The sequence below is a fragment of the Rhinolophus sinicus genome, chromosome 2 (genome assembly GCF_057876585.1).
Source record: "Rhinolophus sinicus isolate RSI-liver-muscle chromosome 2, RSI-T2T, whole genome shotgun sequence".
In the NCBI taxonomy this organism is placed as follows: domain Eukaryota; kingdom Metazoa; phylum Chordata; class Mammalia; order Chiroptera; family Rhinolophidae; genus Rhinolophus; species Rhinolophus sinicus.
In genome coordinates this window covers 100,434,717-100,455,351 of record NC_142502.1, presented here as the reverse complement: position 1 = coordinate 100,455,351, position 20,635 = coordinate 100,434,717, and the positions used below count along the sequence as shown (strand labels likewise).

Below are 20,635 nucleotides of genomic sequence, written 5' to 3'. Positions count from 1 at the left end.
TGTGTGTGTGTGTAGTTCACAAACAAGGGGATCCTTGCTGCCACTTGTGTGGGAAGCCAAAATGCCTAGCTGTCTCTGGAAATAAACACTCGGACAGACTTCACGGGCCAGACAGAGAATGCTGGACCACACTGGCCAGCCTTGTGTTGAGTCCACTAACTGACCCTCCTGTTGTGCTGGAGCCCACAGCTGGCTGGTGTGCAGAAGGAAATCAGCAACCTGCCAATTCTAGCCGACTGAGTAGTAACTCTTGGCCCACCAGACACATTCAAAGCCACTCAACATGGTGACCAGGAATGGTTGTGGTGTCCTGTCCTTAGAGGGGAGCCGCCCTCTCTTAGAGGTGAAGGGAGCGGAAGGCTCTCCATCCACGGCACAGGTTCTGGGCTAGTCATTCCCTTCTCTCTGACAGCAGCTGGGTAGAATGACCTGGACCCAGCCCTGGGGATGTCATGGGGAACGGCCTACCTGGGGCTGTGGTTTTGAGTGCGGGGAAATAAGCTACGTTAGACCAGGCCGGTGGTGGGGCGAGGGGACTTAGGTCTCCTCCGTCCCAGCTCCACACACTCCAAACACCTTGATTTGCTACATGTCGTTTTTAGGGATGCTCTTACTTTTGTTCTCAGTGCCCAGCTCAGGCGCTTGGGAATTGTGCTGACATTTGCCTAAGAACCACGAATGGATGGAAACGCTGGCAGCGTGGTCACACTTCCTGCCAGCAGCAGCTCTGGAGGCTGGCGGGAGAGGGCAGTTTCCGTGTGCTGCTCCCCAGAGGTCTCCCTGTCCCCGGCAAGCACAACAGAATTACTGACTGAATGACGTGAGTGGCTCCTTTCAGCCTGTGAGGAGAGCAGCTCACTCTGCAGAAACGGCTGCCTCCTAGGAAAGCACTGGCTCCTTGGCTCTGTGTGGCCGACCAGCTCCACTTCCAGTTCTCCCCAGAAGCACACTATCTCCAAAATGTGAGGACCAGGCATGGGCAGGAGCCAGTTTTTAAATGTTAAGAATCTGGTGACTTCATTTCCTAGTGTTTTAAATACCAAATGCATTTAGAACACAATGAGGACTAAATGCCCCCCTGAATCTCAGATTTAAAAAAAGGGCTGCTTTTATGAAATTCATGCCCAAAGCCAGTGGAGAACAAAGCCTGGCCCTGACCTCAGAAACCCACTCCAGCACACAGAGCTAAGCAAGCCAACGGCTCTCCAGAAGGACCGCCAGACATTTTCTGAATCAAACCCGGCCAATTTCTACCCAAAAATTACACTAAGCCCCTGCGGATATTCCAGATCTGATGACATGCCAAATTCACTCAGCAGGGGTATAGTCAGTACAAACTTAAAAATAGACTCTCCCTTTCCAGCCATTAAGGGCCTAATACTTGCAGCTGAACAGGTAAGAAATTGGGGGCAATGGGGAGAACTTTAAAAATCCCCAGAGTACAGAGAATTGTTTCTCTATGATGAAAACTGTGGCTCTTAGCACTAAGCTGCCCGAGACTAGCCTAGAGCCATTTCACACACAGAATCTTGAAGTGTGAGCTCGGTAATGAACAGGTAGCAAGTGTTTGTGGCAAGCCCTATCAAGGCCTTTTCCAGAATTTGCATAAACTGCCACATTCGACAAAATTAAAGCAGGACAGTGAATGAATGGCCTGCCAGCTTATGGAAGGCAATGCAGGGCATGTAACAATCTTTCTTTGGGACATTTTCTGACAGTAAGAAAGTTGAATTTAAAAAAATCATTTCTTCCTCTTACCAACACTTTTCGTGATAAAAAGCATAACCCACTACCCTCATCTTGGTGTTGGTGACTTTCTGGGTCCAGCCTTTGTTGGCTTAGCCCTCCCTTATGACTTATAAGAGGTGTGCGTTCTCTTGCAGCCCCTCACCCCATCTCTGTGGGCTGGTTCCAAGTCACCCTCTGACCCCTTCCCCAGATTCTCGCTGTACACTGGCCTAGACGCAGGCAAGAAGGAACTCCCCTGAGACCCTGCTCTGCCCATCTCAGGGTCGTCAGCCAGGCTGCTGTGTGGCATTGTGCTGGTGTCACAGTGCAGGAAGGAAAAAGGCAGCTTGCGGTCTCCCTATGAACTCACAAAGCACGGTGGACAATGAGACCGGACAGGTGACAGCCAGGGCATGTGTTAAGTACATAAATTAAGTTCAATATTTTAGATACTTTCTGACACAAAAGTCAGATGCCCACACAGGTAGCAGGATTTAGCTGGGCCAGGAGAAAGGCTGGCGGTATGGCGGCTGGGGGTGATCATGGGATCATTTTTCTTAGCCAGAGGAACAAAATCAGGGAGAAAGAAGCTGCACAAAAGGCACCTCACTCTTTGGGATGAATCCTGATTCTCCTCAGGCCAGTAACCTTAGCGATTCTGTCCCCCCAGTTTCTGAACCTGGGCCCTGTGTTTGCGCGCGTGCACGCGAGCGTGTGTGTGCACAAGATTTGATGCGGTGGCTTTCTTAACACCTGCTTTGAATTTTGTTCATGCCCCCAAGGCTAAGACATCAAACAATGACTTCTTTACTACTTCATAGTAAACAAGCAGCCTCCAGACACACAGAAATATGGCTTCCTTTCAGGGTGTGTTTCAATCTACCCCTAGTTATTCACAGCTCTAGTCCCCTGCCCTCACGGTTTGGCAGAGTTGAAGGTAGATGTCACGAAGTCAAACCACATTCAACAAGGTTAAAAGTTATCCTTGGCACATGGAACTCTCCCGCAGTGAAATACTGTAAGGCTGTCGCTAAGGCTCAATCAGCTTATTTTTTGGTATTTTTTCTTGGGGAGGAAGGTTGCTGGGTGAAGGGGATGGATGTGAAAACTGACCAGTAACTCTTTCTGATTCCATTGTCAGGCTTTAAAATCAGATAGATCAGCTATTAATCTCAGAAAGCCAGCAGTGAATGTGTGCAATAAATTTGTCATCATTTTATGAATAAGCTCTCAGTCATGAGGGCTTACTGTCTGGCAATTCACCTTTTCCATGATATTTTCTATCACTTGTATTTTGGAGCGGCTTAGAAAGAATATTATTTGTGTTCCTGGAGACCAGAACATAAAAAACCCTCTGAGTGATGGAGAGGTACAGGCAGGCTTCATGTCTGCCCCTGGGCACACTGAGCAAACAGTTTATTGATGCTCGAGTGAACACTGCTAGGGGACAGGAATCGCTCTCCCGGGTCCAGGAGGGCATGCAGCCCCTCAGCAGCTGCTAATGAAGGCCCTTGTTACCGCTAGAGGACGTTGCACTTGCCATTGGCTTTCTGTCAAAGACCGTCAAATAGAGCTGTTGGTAATCACAGCTGGCAAGTTGTTTCGTCGATAGTTTTGAAAAGTTCAACCAAGTGTGTGAAAGCACAAAGTAGATGTTGCGAAAGTTGCTAGACACTTTACTCACCTCCCTGTTTTGCTATGGGTCGGCCCCCACCAGGATCACACTGGTGTCCTGCGGGGCAGGCCTGAAGGACTGTGGGGTCTGAGAGGGAGAAATGGATGATATTTCAGCCGTGTTGTCATTCAGCTGTTTTTTTTTCCCCCCTATCAAGTCAGCAGACTTCTAGATCTGAAACTCTGTACTGAGGAGCCTTTAAACGAGAGATGAACAACCACTAAAAACTCCCCTAGCCCCACTGCTGCTAATGACAGCTCCAACCCTTGCCTAAACACTACCCCAGGGAAAGGGCCCCTCCGTATCCATTTTAAGGCTTTGGGGAGAATACAGTTCTGCCCTTCACTCCTTGTGAAGGACCACTGCTCTATTCTATACCTAAAGATGACAAAAGTCCTCTTGGAGCCATTTCTTCTGGATGTGACAAAATACCGTGAGAGGGAGCCACACTAAATTGAGAATGCAACGCGTACTGTACAGTTTGTTTTCTCAGAGCACATGACTGGGTTGGAATATCCATCTTGGTTTTTACGATTTTCACTTTCTTGTCTTCAATTTTATAACCGTTGTGGGAAGGATCATAACTCCCAACTTTGGGTCAAAGGGCCCTGTTAGCAGGTGGGTCTGGGTTGTAAGGAACCTTTGGGGAGCACTCGGCTGGGACCCCTTTCTGTAGCAGTGAGTCTAGCCGGATGAACTAGTGTGCGTCCTACAGAAATGCAGCATTTGGCAAACACGGGTTCCCTCTGAGGATCTGAGATGCTGGAACCCCCGAGTCTGGGGCCCTGGATAGATGGTTTTACCGCACGTATGGTAATGGATTTATGTCCCGTACTCAATTCTGTTATGTCCTCAGGATGGGAGTGCTTAGCAGCTGGGGAGCATCTGAAGAATTTGCCGCAGAAGCGGAATGCTCACTGGTCCTCATGAGAGAACCAATACGCAACAACCGTGCTGTAGCTGTCACTAATACCTTCACCGTCAGCAAAGAGTGCAGCAATGACCTTCTACAGAGAACGCCGGCGATGCGCTCGTTCAGGGCTTCCTACAGGCGGGAAGGGGGGTGTGCCCATAATCTGATATGCTGTTTCAGGGCGTCTCAAACTTGAACTCATCAGCATCGCCTTGGAGCATGTGCTAAACAGATGTGGGGGGACACTGGGACGGGACCCACAGGGTTTCTGCCTCAGTAGGTCTGGATGGGGCCTGAGGGTTGGTACTTCTAACATGGTCCCAGGTGATGGTGGTGGCCTAAGGACCACACTTTGAGACCCACTGGTTCTAGAAGATAACAAACAGGACAAGCTTATACTCCAGTAGATGGAAGGCAATGAGTTGGGAAGATCATGAGAGGTTTCAGAATAAGGGAATCAGAAGAACTCAGGAAGGTAATTTTAGTGGCAGTGAGGACGAGAGACTGACACGGAGGTGACACTGTGGAAAGGTTCCAAATCCAGCTTTCAAAAGTACTCCATAGGTATCCTGGTCAGGAGGCAGGGTCTGCTGGCCAAGGATTACTACTGGGGGAGGAATTATGGGGGAGCAGGAAGTCCACGAGGCAGGAGTCCCGTGCCTGAGGCCTGGCCCAGGTTTGGCCACTCACTAGCTGCAGGGCTTTGGGTGAATCACTCCATCTCTGGAGTTTTGGCTGTCACACCTGGAAAACACCTATCCTGCAGGTAGTTAAGAAGGTCCAACGAGGCAGAGGCTGGGAGAGCATTCTATAAACTGCCACTATCATGTCAGGTGTCCCTCTGTTGCCACACCTTGAGAGAGTTCCTGCTGCAGGACCCGCCTGACTCTCTTTTACCTGCGGACTCTACCGGAGCCCTGGTTCCATCTTACCCCTCAGAGTGGGGGTATGGGAAGTCACTCAGCAGCAAGCTGAGCCCTACTCTGGGTCCTGCTCTCGTGAGCTTGAGTCCTAAGAACTGGCTCTCACCTCACTCCTGGTAATTCAACAAGCATGTCATACCTCTGGTCCCAGCAATTATTCTGTACTCAAGTCTGTGCCATCCCCAGGGTCAGCAAACTTTTACTGTGAAGGGCCAGATGGTAAGTATTTTAGGCCACACAGTTCCCTGTCAGATACTTCTTTATTTTTTAACAACTTCTTTATTCTTTAAAATGTAAAAACCATTCTACGCTTACAGATCAGACAAAAGCAGCCTACGGGATGAATTGGGCCCTGACCTCTGCTCTGTCCCATCCCCTGGACACCCTGTGGTCCTGCCATAACCTTTCCAGTCCTCCTAGGGCTGTTCCTGAACCCCAGTTTCCAAGGCAGGAACTTGCCTGGAATACTCCCTAAGTGACAGACTTCCCTGAAGATTGATTGTCCTGCTCTTTACCCCACCCTACTGAAGAGGCCTTCTGGAATATTCTCTTCTGTAGCAGTAGGTTGGCCTCCTGTCCAGGTCCCAACTTTCCTGGTCTGGAACGTCTATTGCCGACTGCCTGGGTTCTGCCCGTTAGGCTGAGTGTGTGAGGCACGGACAGAAGTTCACAGGAAGGACAGACATAATGAAGCTACGATTGGGCAACTGCATAAAGGAAACACTGGTTATCTTGACTTAATTTGCTTTATTCTTAAGTCCCCACAATCAACAGATTGTATATTTCTCAGGCACGAAAATTTAATGACTAGTTATATATGACATTTACTTTCTCTCTGTATAAAGTTTAATTTCTAGTTACATATGACATTTTATCTATCTGATCAGTGCAGAAGTAATCCATTGTTGAGTGTGACTTTCTAGATAGACCACTGTTTCGTACAGATTCTGCTCATGCCACCCAGACGGTACCAGGTGTGGTAACGCGACAGCTACTGCTGACTGATGAGCCCTTTATGCGGGTCTAGTAAGAGGCAGCACATATCCGCGTGCTGCTGTCTGTTCCTGCAGAAGGAGAATGAGGACATTGCTTTGTCACTTTCTCTTCTTTGGACTAAATACTCTCCCCTTACAAATTAGCCACCTAACTCCAGCTTCTTCGCTTTCATCGTTCTGATGAATCCTCGGATTTGAAACTGTTCCAGTTTTGTCACACCACCTAGGAGTTTTGTCATGCATCTCCCGTGTGATCTGACCTTGGAACACCACACTTGTAAAGTTTTGTTATTCAGCACGAATGAACAAGGCCAGGTGGTCTTGAGATGGGTGAGTGTGCCTATGGTCAAATGAACCCAGCAGCCACCAAAAGATGCAAAAGCAAATAATGCTGGCCGTTTTTACCATATGACTCACCAATGGCATTTGTTACACCTTTTCATAAACGTGATAGCCTAAAACAGATACACAAATATAAATAATTTCAAACACAGAGGAAGGCATTCAGTCAGCTACGCCTGCCATCTCAGAGACACTCTCCAAAGAGCTGACAAATAGACTATCTTTGGCTAATTTATATTAAATGTGGTATATCAACGTTATTTAATACGTTATTTAACATGGTAATATGGTATGTCAGATTCAAGGGCTGACATGGCAGTCTGTGCTTAAAATACTGAAATAAACAACCGTGGAAGTGAATTTGTTAAGCATCAAGGTGATGGACATAAGGCATTATTAAAAGCACACCAAAACATATGATTTACAAGGAACAAGACAAACAAATAAACAAAAACTCATAGACACGGACAATAGTTTAGTGGTTACCAGAGGATAAGGGGGTGAGGGGTGGTAGGTGAGGGTAAAGGGGATCAAATATATGGTGATGGAAGGAGAACTGACTCTGGGTGGTGAACATATAATGTGATTTATAGATGAAGTATTACAGAATTGTACACCTGAAACCTGTGTAACTTTATTAATGTTGTCACCCCAATAAAATTTAATTAAAAAAAACAAACACAAAAAACAAAACACAAAAACTCTAGTGCCCCAAAAGCCTTGATTTGACTGCTTCATTTTACATATCAAATTGTTGAGCACCTAAAAAAGAAAGGAAGGAAGGAAGGAAGGGAGGGAGGGAGGGAGGGAGGGAGGGAGGGAGAGAGAGAGAGAGAGAGAGAGAGAGAGAAAGAGAGAGAGAGAGAGAGAGAGAGAGAGAGAGAGAGAGAGAAAGAAAGAAAGAAAGAAAGAAAGAAAGAAAGAAAGAAAGAAAGAAAGAAAGAAAGAAAGAAAGAAAGAAAGAAAATTTAACGGAAAAGCAGTCTACTTCTTAGGCTGCAGTGTCTGCCTCTATGGCTGAGGCAGCGGAGGTGGGAGCGCATGAGCAGGAAGTCCGGAGAGGTGCGTGGTGAGGACAGACCCCTAGAGGGTGAGCACGCCTGTCAGGCCCCACCTGCCTCTGCACTGTGGTCCTGGGATACTGACCACTGAAGAACGAGCTGTGTTCTCACAGGCAGAGCTGAGTAGGAAGATCCTTTGAATGGTAGTTTACTCTTGACTTTCTTTGAATAAGCTACTTGGGCAGTGAGGCAAGTTCCTTACCACCCCAAAGTAACTCGTCCTTAAAACACTGCTGATAAGGAAGGGGTGTAACCCACTGACGTTCTCACTGGGATTTGAAGCTATCCTTTCTGCATGGTTTGACAATATACACTTGTACTGGCCAACAAGGGATCTTTTATTCAACTCTCATAAAGTTTTACCATGTATGATTCATTTCAGAAATGAGACTTGATAATGCAGATTTATCACAACGAGAAGCCTGCCTTTAAAATGTGATTTAATGATGCCGATACTTATTCGCTGACATCTTTATAAAACTGTTAGTGTGGAAATATATTTATCTTGTTGGAAATAATTCTTCCTTTTTTCCAAGTGCCGTACAATACAAGAGCCATACGTTAACACTGTAGCAGAAAGAGGAGCCGTGGTACCAAGCACAGCCTTTTTCAGATTTCAGCTACACCGCCAGGCACAGCAACACCTCCTTCTGTCCAGCAACCTCCACCCATGCGTGTGAGTCCTCAGCTCAAGGCTGCTACTGTAACCAGAAGGTAGAGAAAGGCTCTCCAAGGTCACACTGAGGCAATAATGCAGTAAATAAACAAACTACTGAGGATGATTTAATGCTGCTTTTCTTCCTACCTTAACTTGGTTTATGAGCAGATCTTCATGATTTAACCTTTCAGCCAATTAGAACAGAAGGTTTGATTGACAGCAAATGAATAAATAACATTTTAGTGCAGGAGACAGAATCATCCTCCCCTATTAATCAGTCCCTCTGCCGTGTGCAGGTAACACGATATTCATCACGCCACTGTTATAGTCCCTTGGGGTGTCATTTCATGGCTTACCAGTAAAAACTTCACATTTACAGCAACTGCCCCTCTATTACTGTCGATAACATCTAATTGATATGTCAAACCTCCAAGGAATGCAGTAAATTGAAACACTGCCTCCCCAAAGAAAATAAACTGGCAAACAGGTAAACCAGCACCTGCCTTCCTGTAACCACTTAGCCACCTCCCAACCCAAAGCCTCCCCCTCAGAAAGCCACTGCCTCCATCTTCACTTAGGTCTCAGACAGCCCAGTGCAGACACACAGGCCAAGAGCACCACTAAATTGCTGCCCACAGAATGTCACATTGAACCCTGAGCACAGCCCAAGATGAGCCACCGTGTTTAAATCATTTTGCCAGTGAAAGCCTAGCTAGAGTGGGTGTCACGAGCATTACATGGGGTGCAATTTGGGTGAGAACAGTAACAACTTATAATAATACTGCAGATTTCCTCTGAAGATCAGGCAATGCTGTCAGAGATAGGATCTCATTTACCTTCCAAAGATCCCGACAGTGCCGGGAGGAGCGGGAATAATTAGTCATTGTTTCAAGGAAAAAATGAAGCCCAGAGAAGGTAACAAACTGGTCTAAGCACTTGTCATAAATTGGATACATTTGACACTGAAATATAAGATTTGTCTTAAAAAAACAGGGCTCTTAGCCACTCAAATACAATGCTTAAAAGTGTTAAGAAAAATCACAGTGATGAAGGGAGAAAGGTCTAAATTAGCATTGATAATTCATTCCGTTTATTTACTTAACAAAAGAACCCTGATTTTAATAATGGACAAAATGAGATGTAGCATATTGTGTAAAGGTTTTAGTGGAAGAACATGTAACATTCATCTCTGTCTCTCAAAAATAGGAAGACCCACATATGTCAAGTGTAAAGTAGACAGACAGTCATGTAAAATACGCATTTATAGTTAGGTGTGTCACACACACACAGCAGGTGTATGGCCACACGTGTCCTTGCCGGCCTCCCACTCTAGTTTTCCTCCTGCTGCTTTCTTTACTTATTCTTTATCTTTTTAAAAGAATAGATTTCATGTGGGCAAGTCAGCAGAAATGAAGTTCTAATCCCAAGTTTTGGGGAAGATTTGTAGATTATCAAAACAAATAATTTGAAAATATCCTAACAGTTGATCCTACTACCATATTTCCCCAAAAATAAGACCTAGCTGGACAATCAACTCTAATGAGTTTTTTGGAGCAAAAATTGATATAAGACCCTGTATTATATTATTTTAGATAAGACCCGGTCTTATAGTAAAATAAGACCGGGTCTTATATTAATTTGTGCTCCAAAAGACGCATTAGAGCTGATTGTCTGCCTAGGTCTTATTAAAAACATGGTAAATTATAGTGCCAAATAATCACAAAATAATCACCCTTTAAAACATGGGAAGGTATTCTTGCACAGGAATTCTGAATTTAGATATTCCCTTACCTTTCTTTCCACCTACTTCCTCAGCTATCCATGTAGGTCTGCCCTTACTCTGTCACACTGCTGCCCAATTTTATCATTTCAGCCAAACATTTTCTTTTATTCTCTTTGTTTTTGTTATTTTCCTTTCTTTTTAAAAAATTTAAATTGGTTACACCCCATCCGAACACATTCCCCCAATTTCCCCAATTGAGAATCTTGCTTTGGAAATCCCTGACTTGGTCTTACTTTTTCCTACAGTCTTTTGGAGTGGCTGGGGATTCTTTACAATTCTGAGGTACGGCTAATTCAGGAACAAGATTTATTTGGGTCTCATGGCCTGAACAACCTACTTTTCTATGTTGTCACTCCTCTCGTCTGTCTGCCTGGCTCAGCTGGCAAGTCCCTGGCCTTCCGAGCAATAGTCCTAATCTTAGATATGACCACGAGCATGATTCTGGACGAGGGCCATCCCGTAATGATGAGAAAGAAAAGGACTGTCAAAATCTAGTGTCACTGCTTAGGGGAAGAGGATCCTTGGGGCAATACCAATGTTGGATGAAAAATACATAAAACCTCACACAAAGGCTTTTAGAGATTACCAGCCAAAGAACACACAATGTGTAAACAGTAGAAAGGGAGAAGCTGTCTACTGCAAGGTCTGAAGAGGGATAAGGGAGCTCCATGCCAGAAAGGGAAAAAGGAAGAGAAAAAGCTTGAGTGAGAGCAAGATCTGCATAAGAGAGGACGGTCCATTACTGAGCCAAAGACCACTGCATAGCTGGTTCAAGTATAGAACTGACTTTTTTTTTCCATTTCTGATTTCCATGATTTATCTATTTAATCAGTTATCCAAATATCACCCATTACCAACTTGCAGCTTGTTTCAGAGTATGCATGACAGGTGGTGCTTAAATTATTTACAAGGCTTGGTCATTCAGAATGAAATTGTGATTTCAAGGTAATAATGAAGTGTGATGCTGCAATTTCACAATCTAATTTGGGTAAATCCATAAATGTGCATCAGAAAGACACATTTAGTTGAAGATAACTAGCTTCTGATGGAATTCTTGCTGGTATATGGTGACTGGATGTCTTAAGGAGCTTCCCTATGAGGGTACATATGGTCATATCAGGTAGATATGAAACAGCACACTTCCCCTGTGGGTGCACCCAGGGTAGCCTTTGTATTCGCCTCTACATGCCTGGTTAAGAAGTACACTTACCCACCTCTCTGTATCTGTAGCCCCAAAGCCATCCAGCCTTTCATCTCCTAAGGTCCTCCATGGACAAATGGGACAGGGACAGATCAGCTAAGGTAGCTGCCACCGCTTACCCAGAGATGTGTTCTACAGGCTCTGAGATTCATTTGAATCAAGTTACTGGCAGTCAGAGGGAAGAGGTAGCAATGCTTAGGGTCTATATAGCTCCGCAGAACCTGAAGGTAAAGGCCAAGGACTTTCCCAGTTGGTAAGATCTAGGAGAACAGAGACAATCTCTGGCCCTAAACTTACTACTGTCCACCTGGGGAACCACACCTTTATAACTCAAAAACATACTGATATGTGCCAGGCATTATATGGGTGCTGGGAATACAGATATGAACAAAGCAGACAGCGTCCCTGCCTTCATGGAACTTAAAGCCTAATGGGAAAGACATACATTAATAAGTAAATTACAGACAACACAGAATTATACCGTTCTTCCCCGAAAGTAAGACCTATCTGGACAATCAGCTCTAATGCATCTTTTGGAGCAAAAATTAATATAAGACCTGGTCTTATTTTACTATAAGACCTAGTCTTATTTTACTATAAGACTAGGTATAATATATAATATAATGTAATGTAACGTAACGTAACGTAATATAATACAATGTGATGTAATATAATGTAATATATAGTATAATACCAAGTCTTATTTTACTATAAGACCGGGTCTAATATAATATAATACCAGATATCATATTAATTTTTGCTCCAAAAGATGCATTAGAGCTGATTGTCCATCTAGGTCTTATTTTCGGGGAAGCACAGTAAATTGTGACAAGTGTTATGAAGGAAAAAAACACAGTGCTATGAGACAGAATAACAGAGAAGGCCAATTCTAGCTTGGCTGGAAATGGTCATTTAAGCAGCCAGGCAAAGAGCAGAGATTAGTGACTACCTACGAGAGTACAAAGAGGTATGAGGGGCAACCTTGGACTTCAATGAGCTTACGATCTAGTTGAAGTGATCTAACGATATATTTGTATACAGTTTTAGCACCTAGAGACGAGCCCCAGGTGCACCAATGCATGCGAGGCAGACACGTACATGAAAAGAGAAGCCTAACAATACTAGTGCTCCCTGAGCGAGCACAGTCCATCGGCTAGGACAGAATATGAGGCTAAAGGCCAGAGGTGGACGAGCTTCTTTACTTCGCAGGCATCCCAAGTCCTAAAACGCCTGAGACTGTCTTGCCCGCAGGTACTTAGCTATTCCTGCCCTACCTGCCCTCTCTGGGTCTCTCTGCTCCATCCATAGGTGTATGTTAGTTAAGCTTGTTCAGGTTACTAGGAATAAGTCACCTTAGAGGAACGGGAGTGCAAAACCCTCTCTCGTGGAGAATTGATAAGATACCGAGTGCGGCGCAGCTGGTCGAACTGCACAACTCACAGCATGGCGGCCTGTGCATAAGGAACTGCCTGTGGCCACCCTTCCCGAGGCGGGGCAACGGGCTGGCACTTGCAAGTTTTCACAGTAGCTGAGTAGAGCACTGCAGAGATGAGAGTGGGGCCTTGCTGCCGCTGCAATCCTATGAGAGGGAAGCCAGTAAAGGGGGCTAGGCTGGCGCACAGCAGCCAGCCAGATGGGAGAGGTTCATGGCAGATCTGTGAGTGCGGATTAGACACTGATCAAGACAAGTCTGGCTGGGCAGCTCCAACTGGCCCCAGCACATCACGCATAAGTGAAAGAGTGTGAGAGGAAAACGGCTAAGACTCTAGGGGCGATGCCAAGATTTTTGATGTGGAAAAAGAAGTATTAAAAACTCAAACCTGAGATCTGGGTGAGAACACTTAAATCTCGTGGTGCTTGCTCAGGTGTGAGGGCACCTGTGTACAGACACATACACACACAGTCAGAGCTACCTTCTCAACATGAGAGGCTTTGGAAGCCATTCGTGGTACCATAGGGATCCAATTAACTACCGTCTCTCACAAGCATTAAAACACTAGTTAGACATGAAAACCACTGCTGTGGCCCATCAAAGACAAGCCTATAGCTGACAGAGCAGCCGTGAGTAAAACAAAGACCTAGAGACACAGGGTTGCTTTGGAAGCAGTCGACTTCATAACCACAATTTGACCCAGGATTTCACAGCTGAGACAAGCAGAGGTTCGGGCAGTGTGAGGGTTACCACTTAACAAGCGTGTCCTGGAGTGGCTTTCTCATCCAACCTGCGTCTCAAGTCCTCCCGCCCTCCCCCCCCCCCCCCCCCCCCCAGTGCAAAGTCACTTCACAGGGAAACCAAACACTCTCCTCCAAGTATGCACAGAACATCGTCTAGACAGGCGGTCAGATATTTCCTTTCTTCACGTTTTCAGAGAATTCTGGGATCCTGATTTCTTTCCCAATGAGATCACTTTGGGGGGGTGTACTTGGAAGCCCCAGCTGTAGCCATCACGGCTGCCACTTAATGTTGTCTTAAGGGCACATATTTATCATACGGTTCGCAGCTTATATTCCTCCACCTCCTGGCTTCAAATTCCTCAGATTATTGATCCAGAGATTCCCGAAGGCCTAAACAATGAGCCTCTCAAAAACAGCTGGAGAATAAAGAGCCATCCAGTGAGGCTTGGCTGTGCTGCAGAGCCCCGGACACACATCCAGTTACAGTCCTCAGGCCCTCTGCTCTGATGGGGCAGGAGGGAAGGCAGGACATCCAGCAGCAGAATGCAGCTGAGACAGCAGGGCTGGCTGGCTGGCTACAGTGGTGGGCTGAGTTAGCTGGTTACGGGAGAGGTTCACGAGTGCTTCCGAAGAGGCCACAAAGACCTCTGCAGGAGGTCACAGCTCCATGTTTATGAAAACACAGGGATCACTTTCCTTTGTGCTGGCAGCTCCTTCTGCACACAGAGCTCTGAGTAAGAGTGTGATGGAGAAGGCTGGCTGGGGCCGGCAGTCCTGCCATGCTGAGAACTCAGGCACCTGTGTCTGATTGGCGGACGGGCTTGGGAACAGTGGGTTCTGTGGCAGCGGCACCTCGGGAATCATGTGTGGTCCTTTGTTCAGATGAAACCCTTTGGCTCTGACTGGTTTGCCTTTGGCTGTCCAGCCTGCTGACTGGCTGCCCCAATTCTGCACACCCCATCCCCCCTGGCACTAGGACACAGAGTTATAAAGAGTTATTTCCTGCTCACCCCACCAGTTTCTTACCTACAATACTTTCTGTCCCAACTGCTATTGCTCTAGATCGCCTCTCATCTCTAACTCCTGCTCCCTGGTTTGTTTTCCTGTCTCCAGTCTTACTTCCAACTCATCGTACTGCGGTAAGAACATGTGCCTAAATAAAAAGCACAGCTATAGCACTCCTCTGTTTTGAACAAGGATACCCCCTTGTCCAGGTGACCCCTGACATACTGCCCTGGGATTTCCACAGCCGGGTCCCAGTTTGTCCTTCCAGCCTTGTCTCCAGCTCGTTCCCTCTTGGCACACTGTGCTTCAGGGGCTGCCCAGGGAACATTGCCGGACAGATCCTCCTCACCCGCAAACCCAGGTCCCTGGGCCTCCCACTCTGCTCTCCACTCATGCCAAAGTGTACTTAGTTAGTTGAACATGCACTCAGCTTTTTCACACCTTATGCCTATGCCTCTCCTTCAAGCACGCATTCATATGGTTACTTCTACCAAGAGGCCTCTCTCAACCCTCCTCAGGAATTAGATTGGTGCAAAAGTAATTGTGTTTTTTTGCAATTATTTTTAACCGTTTAAACCGCAATTACTTTTGCAACAACCTAACAGAATGGCCACTCTTTTCACTGTGTCCCCACTGTACTTAATGCATACTTGTGGCACCTGGAATACTTTTATTGTGCTTATTTATTTATATATCTGTCTCTCTGCATCACACGTGAGAGACATAAATTCAGGGACTTAAAAAAAGAAACTGGCACAGAGTAGATGCTCATTAAATGTGTGCTGATGGTATGAACAAAAATTTTATTTAGTGCCAACCTGCATATACTTAAAGATAATTATCAGGACCTCACAACTCCCTTGGTTTTGTCTTACCTGGGTCTTGTTTTACATCTAGTTCTTTCAGTTTAACTGCCCGCCCCCAATGAAACAACTTCCTGAACTCTCAGCATCTGGTCATTGCATTAAAGCAGTAATCTCCTGCAGCCCATACTGGCACCTCTTTAAGCATGGCCACATGTGTCCTGACCAACACAGAGCACTACAGGAAGGTCGCGTAGGCATATGGACACTAGTGGAGGCAGCCAGTGTGGGCTAAGACTGCCCCAGGTCTGTAGCAGCTGCATCCTAACTATTACCTCACGCTGAGTTTGTGGTCAGCTAAAATCACAGCTCTTTTTTCACATAAATGTTTCCCAAGCATCACTGGCCCCACACTGTATTTATAGAATTGATTTTCTGAACCTAAATGGAGGGCATCACATTTATCCCCATTAAATCCCATCCTGTTTGTTTGGTCCCACACTAGAGGCTGGAGAGACTTTGAATCTCACGTGTGTCATCTATCACGGTAGTCACCCCTCCCATCTAAGAAACCCAAGAAGCATGCTTTCTGTCTTCTTTCAGGACATTGATAAAAGTGTTGAAATGACCAGGACCAAGGACAGAGCCAGAAGGTACATATCAAGACCTCTTTCTCTCCTCTCTCCCATCCCTTCCCGGCCCCCGATCCAGTCAATCAACAGTAGGTTTTCCACAGCCACCCACTTCTCACCATCTCCAGTGTCACTGTCCTAGTTCAAGACCCTGTCATCACTTGTCTGGATTATAGCAATGGACTCCTTGCTGGTTTCCCAGTTCCATATTTACTTCCCTCCAATTCATTCACCACACAGCAACTAGAGCGATCTTTAAAAGGCAGAAATCAGTTCATTCTATTCCCCCTTGCTTAAAACCCGCCAGTAACTCCTCATTGCTCTCAGAATAAAATCCACACTCCTTCCCAAGACCTAAAGGTCCTATACGTCTGAGATCGGCGGCCTTTCCATCGCACCTTGTGCCGCTCTGACTCCGTCACCAAGCTTCAGCCGCATTAGCCGTCTTTCGGTTCTGCACACACACCAACTTCATTCCTTCGTCATGGCCTTCATTCCTCCTGAAATTCTCTCGTCCCAAGCCTTTGTAAGGCTGGCTTCATATCACTTATCTCAGCTCAAATGTCACTTTCTCCAAGAGGCTTTTCTAACCTCATAGCTGCTTCTTGCCTGTAACCATCTACCTACTACCCTGTTTCATGTTCTTCATAGCATTTCTCAGTAGTCGAAACTTTCTTATTTATCTGTTACTGCCTGCTTTCCCCTACTGGCACGTAAACTTGATGAAAATAGGGATCTTGTCCGCCTGTTCAGTGCCCAGCACTGAGTAGGTGCTCAATTGATTTATTCTTGAATGAATTAATAATAGTGAGAATTATGGAATCAGGAGTAATCAAATAGATTTGTTATGTCTTCACTTGTATTAATAAAAATGGTTCTTGGTTCCATTCCTCCAGTATTACAATTATCAACTTTTTATCAATATCTTATGATGCCATCAAAGGATCAAATTGCATTACCAGTATTGAGTTGGCTCAGACAATAAGTGGTAGTAAAAATGCATTATGTGGGCTAACACAGACATGCTCTTTGCAATCCATGACTCTGAGACCTCTACGACGTCAGTGCAGAATTAATATCTCATATGTAGCTCTGTGGTTATAGGATTAGATTGTTTTCATATCAAAAGAGCCACTTATGAGGACTCCTGCTCAATCAGGTCAAGTTCATGCAAATGTCTGCAACTCCTGCATTTATATGTACTTATTTCAGTGCAACATCAGGGGCAAGGATCATTCTGATTTCAGAATCTGAATTTTATTGACTTAAAATCCCATGACAGTGCCAGTGTAAGACTCGGTTTACAGAAGGAATTCATACTGCTGACTTAGTGGCCAACACGTACAGTGGGCTCACAGGGGCTGGAAGGCCAATCAGGAGCCTGGCAGCTCATCAACCCAGCACCACTGAGCTGAGCCTCCTCAAAGCCGTACTGGCTCCTCGTGGCTGCTGCGGTCCAGCCACCTGGGAGGGAGGTAGGACCATTCTTTTCACTGTGATATCTAGTCCTCTGCTCTGTGTTTTGCCCTCTTCTACTGCAGAGCCCCAGAATGAAATCTCTGGAATTGAATATGTAAATTAAAATTGCATTAAAGCAGTAATCCCTGGTCCATCCACAATCTGTGCAGAGAGGGCCAGAAGAAATAGGAGGAGGTGGGGCAGGGGCAGGGAACAGGAGAGATGGGAAAAATGAATCTGTTACCTACCCCTCTCTTCTTCCTTCTCAAAGAATTACAAGGAAAGGCAGAGAAAACGTAGTGGAAAGAAGAGTCATGTTTCTCTTCTGCACTTTTAGCCTAGCTTCCTTCAACAGCTAAGAACCCCAACAATAGCCATGTGGTCCTTCTGTGAGATGAAAACTGGGGTGGGGGCTCTGTACCCTGGAGGATTCCTGTTAACAAAACAGGGCAAAATAAGGGCTTTCCTACTCCACAGAGATGTCCCTGGTCCCTGACATGGAGAGTCCTTCTTATCAGGGTACTTTCAGCCCTGGTCTGGAAATGTCCCACAGACTTCTCTCTCTCTCTCTCTCTCTCTCTCTCTCTCTCTCTCTCTCTCTCTCTCTGTCTCTCTCTCTCTATATATATATATGTATGTATATATACATATATATGTGTGTGTATATATATATATCAGGTTTACTGTGATATAATTCACACACTATAAAATTCACCCCTTTAAAGTGTACAATTCAAAGGTTTTTCGTATATTCACAGAATTGTGCAAGCATCACCACAATCAATTTTAGAACATTTTCATCACCCCCAAAGAAACCCCTTACTTTTTAGCATCATTCCTCACTCCCCAACATGCTCAGTCTCTGGAAACCAAAAACCTACTTTCTGTCTCTATGGATCTGCCTATTCTGGACATTGCATACACATGCACGAGACCATATGTGGTCTTGTGTGATTGGCTTCTTTCACTTAGCATGTTTTCAAAGTTCATCCATGATGTGCCATGGAATCAGTACTTCATTAATTTTTATTGCCAAATAATACTCAATGGATATACCATATTTGGTTTATTCATTTATCAGTCGATAAACATTTGAACTGTTCCCTATTTTGGGCTATTACGACTGCTACTATGAACGCTCATATACAAGTTTTTGTGTGGACACATATTTTCGTTTCTCTTGGGGATATACCTTGGGGACTAGAGTTTCTGGGTCCCCTAGTTTCTTTTTAATTATTATGTTATCCATAAGTTCCTCAAGTTCCAGGTGTGACTTTTAAGTTCTAGATTAGGAGACAGATGACCTCCTGGCCCATTCATGCCCATTAACATGCACCGAGCTTCTACCAAACTGCAGAAGGTAGCAGTGAACAAACCAGATTCAGCTCCTCCCTCATCACCAGAGAGGAGCCATGCAATTAAAATGCTTTCTCAATTTCTCATTAACAGAGAAGTGAGAATTAAAAGTGGTTTTATCATTTCATCGAGTCTGAAACCCTTTATTCCCTTGCCAGGTCTGTGAGTCATTTCCCGACTAATCAAGGAGAACAATAGGTCTTTCTTCCCACATTTTGCCTCAGTTGGGGAATCCTACCTATTCCAAGTCTATTCTGGAGGGGTCGGGAAGGGATTCATAGAGGAGGTGACATTCAGCGGGGCATAAAGGATGACCTAGAAATCACCAGTCAGAGAAGGGGCAGGAGTGGACTTTCAAGCTGCCGTTCATTTAATGTGACCTTTTCAAACAAGTCTCTGTGGATCGTGGCTTAGTACCACCTCAGAGGGCCACTTCCCCCGAAAGCCAGGCTGAGCCCCACCCGCTCCAGCAAGCCCTTCCCCAGGGGTACTCTGCTCACCTTGAGTGACCGTCCCCTTCCCGCATCCACCCACTGAGGAGCTAGGCCAACTGGGTTTTTAATTCACATTTTAGGCAGGGAGGTCATACTTCCTTCACAGGAGAACTCTTCCCTCCAGACCAGTAGGAGGGCTCAAGGTTTTGATTTTCAGGACAGAGCGCAAAAATTTGTTTTGGATTAGTTTAAATCTCATTTTCTACTCTTCTATAGCAATAACCTTTAATTCACTATAAGTTGAACAAATTTGTGTTATAATTAGATTTAAAAAACTGCCCCCCAAATACAACCACTCATTCATTCATAAGTTTATTCATTCACTTGTTCATGATTCATTTCTAAGCTCCTACTACATGTCAGGTTCTGTGCTGAGTTCTGGTGATTCAAAGATGAATAAAACCCAGTCCCTGCCCCTTGAGGGGGTACTAGACAACCTGTAAATGTATCAGAGAGAGTCTCTGCAGCACATATTTGATTTCTATGCCCACAGCCCCCACATTCACAACACTAGCACTGGGGTACCCGGGAAGAGCACAACCACCCCTTTACCCCATCCCGTTGCATCTGGGACAGGACTAGGCAGACAGCATGAGCTGGATGCACGAGCTCCAGTGTTCAAACAGCCACTCACCACTAACGTGGCCTCACTTTGCCTGCTGGAAGCTTTCACGTCTCACCTTTTGGCAGGTAGAGCTTAACATGAAGCAATAGCCCTGCACTAAAGGACAGACTTGCGCAATCCGAGGGCTGGTGACCTTTGGATTCATTTAAACAACTCAACCTTTCTCAACCAGAACAGTCACCCACCTCCACTTGTGAATGAATTCAGCTGCCACATTTGCATGCATAATGTACTGAAAAGCCTGCTTTATAATGTTTACTTCGATGTTTCTTCCAAATGAAATCACTGAAGGGCAAATTTGATTTTCAAATCAGTTTTAAAACATCTGCCTTCTAAAAAAGTTACGAGTAAAGAGGTAAGGCTTTTAGATTATAGGCAAGGGCTAATTATTTTAACTGATACCACTGTGTCCATGCTAAAAATACAAATGTTAAGATGTTTTTAATGCACACCTAACATCTAATGGATGTTAATATTTCATTAGGAAAAGGCTTCCCATCATTAGGTATGTATTTAGTGATTTTTGAAGGAAAAGGCTAACTTCCTGACCTTTCTTTCAACACAAACTCATCTATTTGTTCTTCTACATGACTATATTCTTTCAAATATAATTTAACTATGTATGGTATAACACCGTGCATCTCCAGAAACTCAAGCTATTGAATATATTTCAGATTTTTATTTTTTTTTTTTAACTTCCCAACAAGAATAGCTGGGGTTGTAAGCTTTTATCTAGAGGTGGAGCTCCTTGTAGCTTTTTGGGCCCAGGTACATGATGGTTAATGACAGTTTCCAGGGACTAAGGAGA

General features: G+C 45.1%; 1 protein-coding gene and 1 long non-coding RNA gene across 2 annotated transcripts in view; one reads left to right on the top strand and one right to left on the bottom strand.

The window, feature by feature from the left end:
* BTBD9 (BTB domain containing 9) overlaps window positions 1-20,635 on the bottom strand; it is a 397,135-nt gene that overhangs the window by 39,137 nt on the left and 337,363 nt on the right. The gene's annotated exons all lie outside the window — the stretch shown is intronic.
* The window catches only part of LOC148758839 (uncharacterized), a 32,594-nt gene that overhangs the window by 9,268 nt on the left and 2,691 nt on the right, over window positions 1-20,635 (top strand). The gene's annotated exons all lie outside the window — the stretch shown is intronic.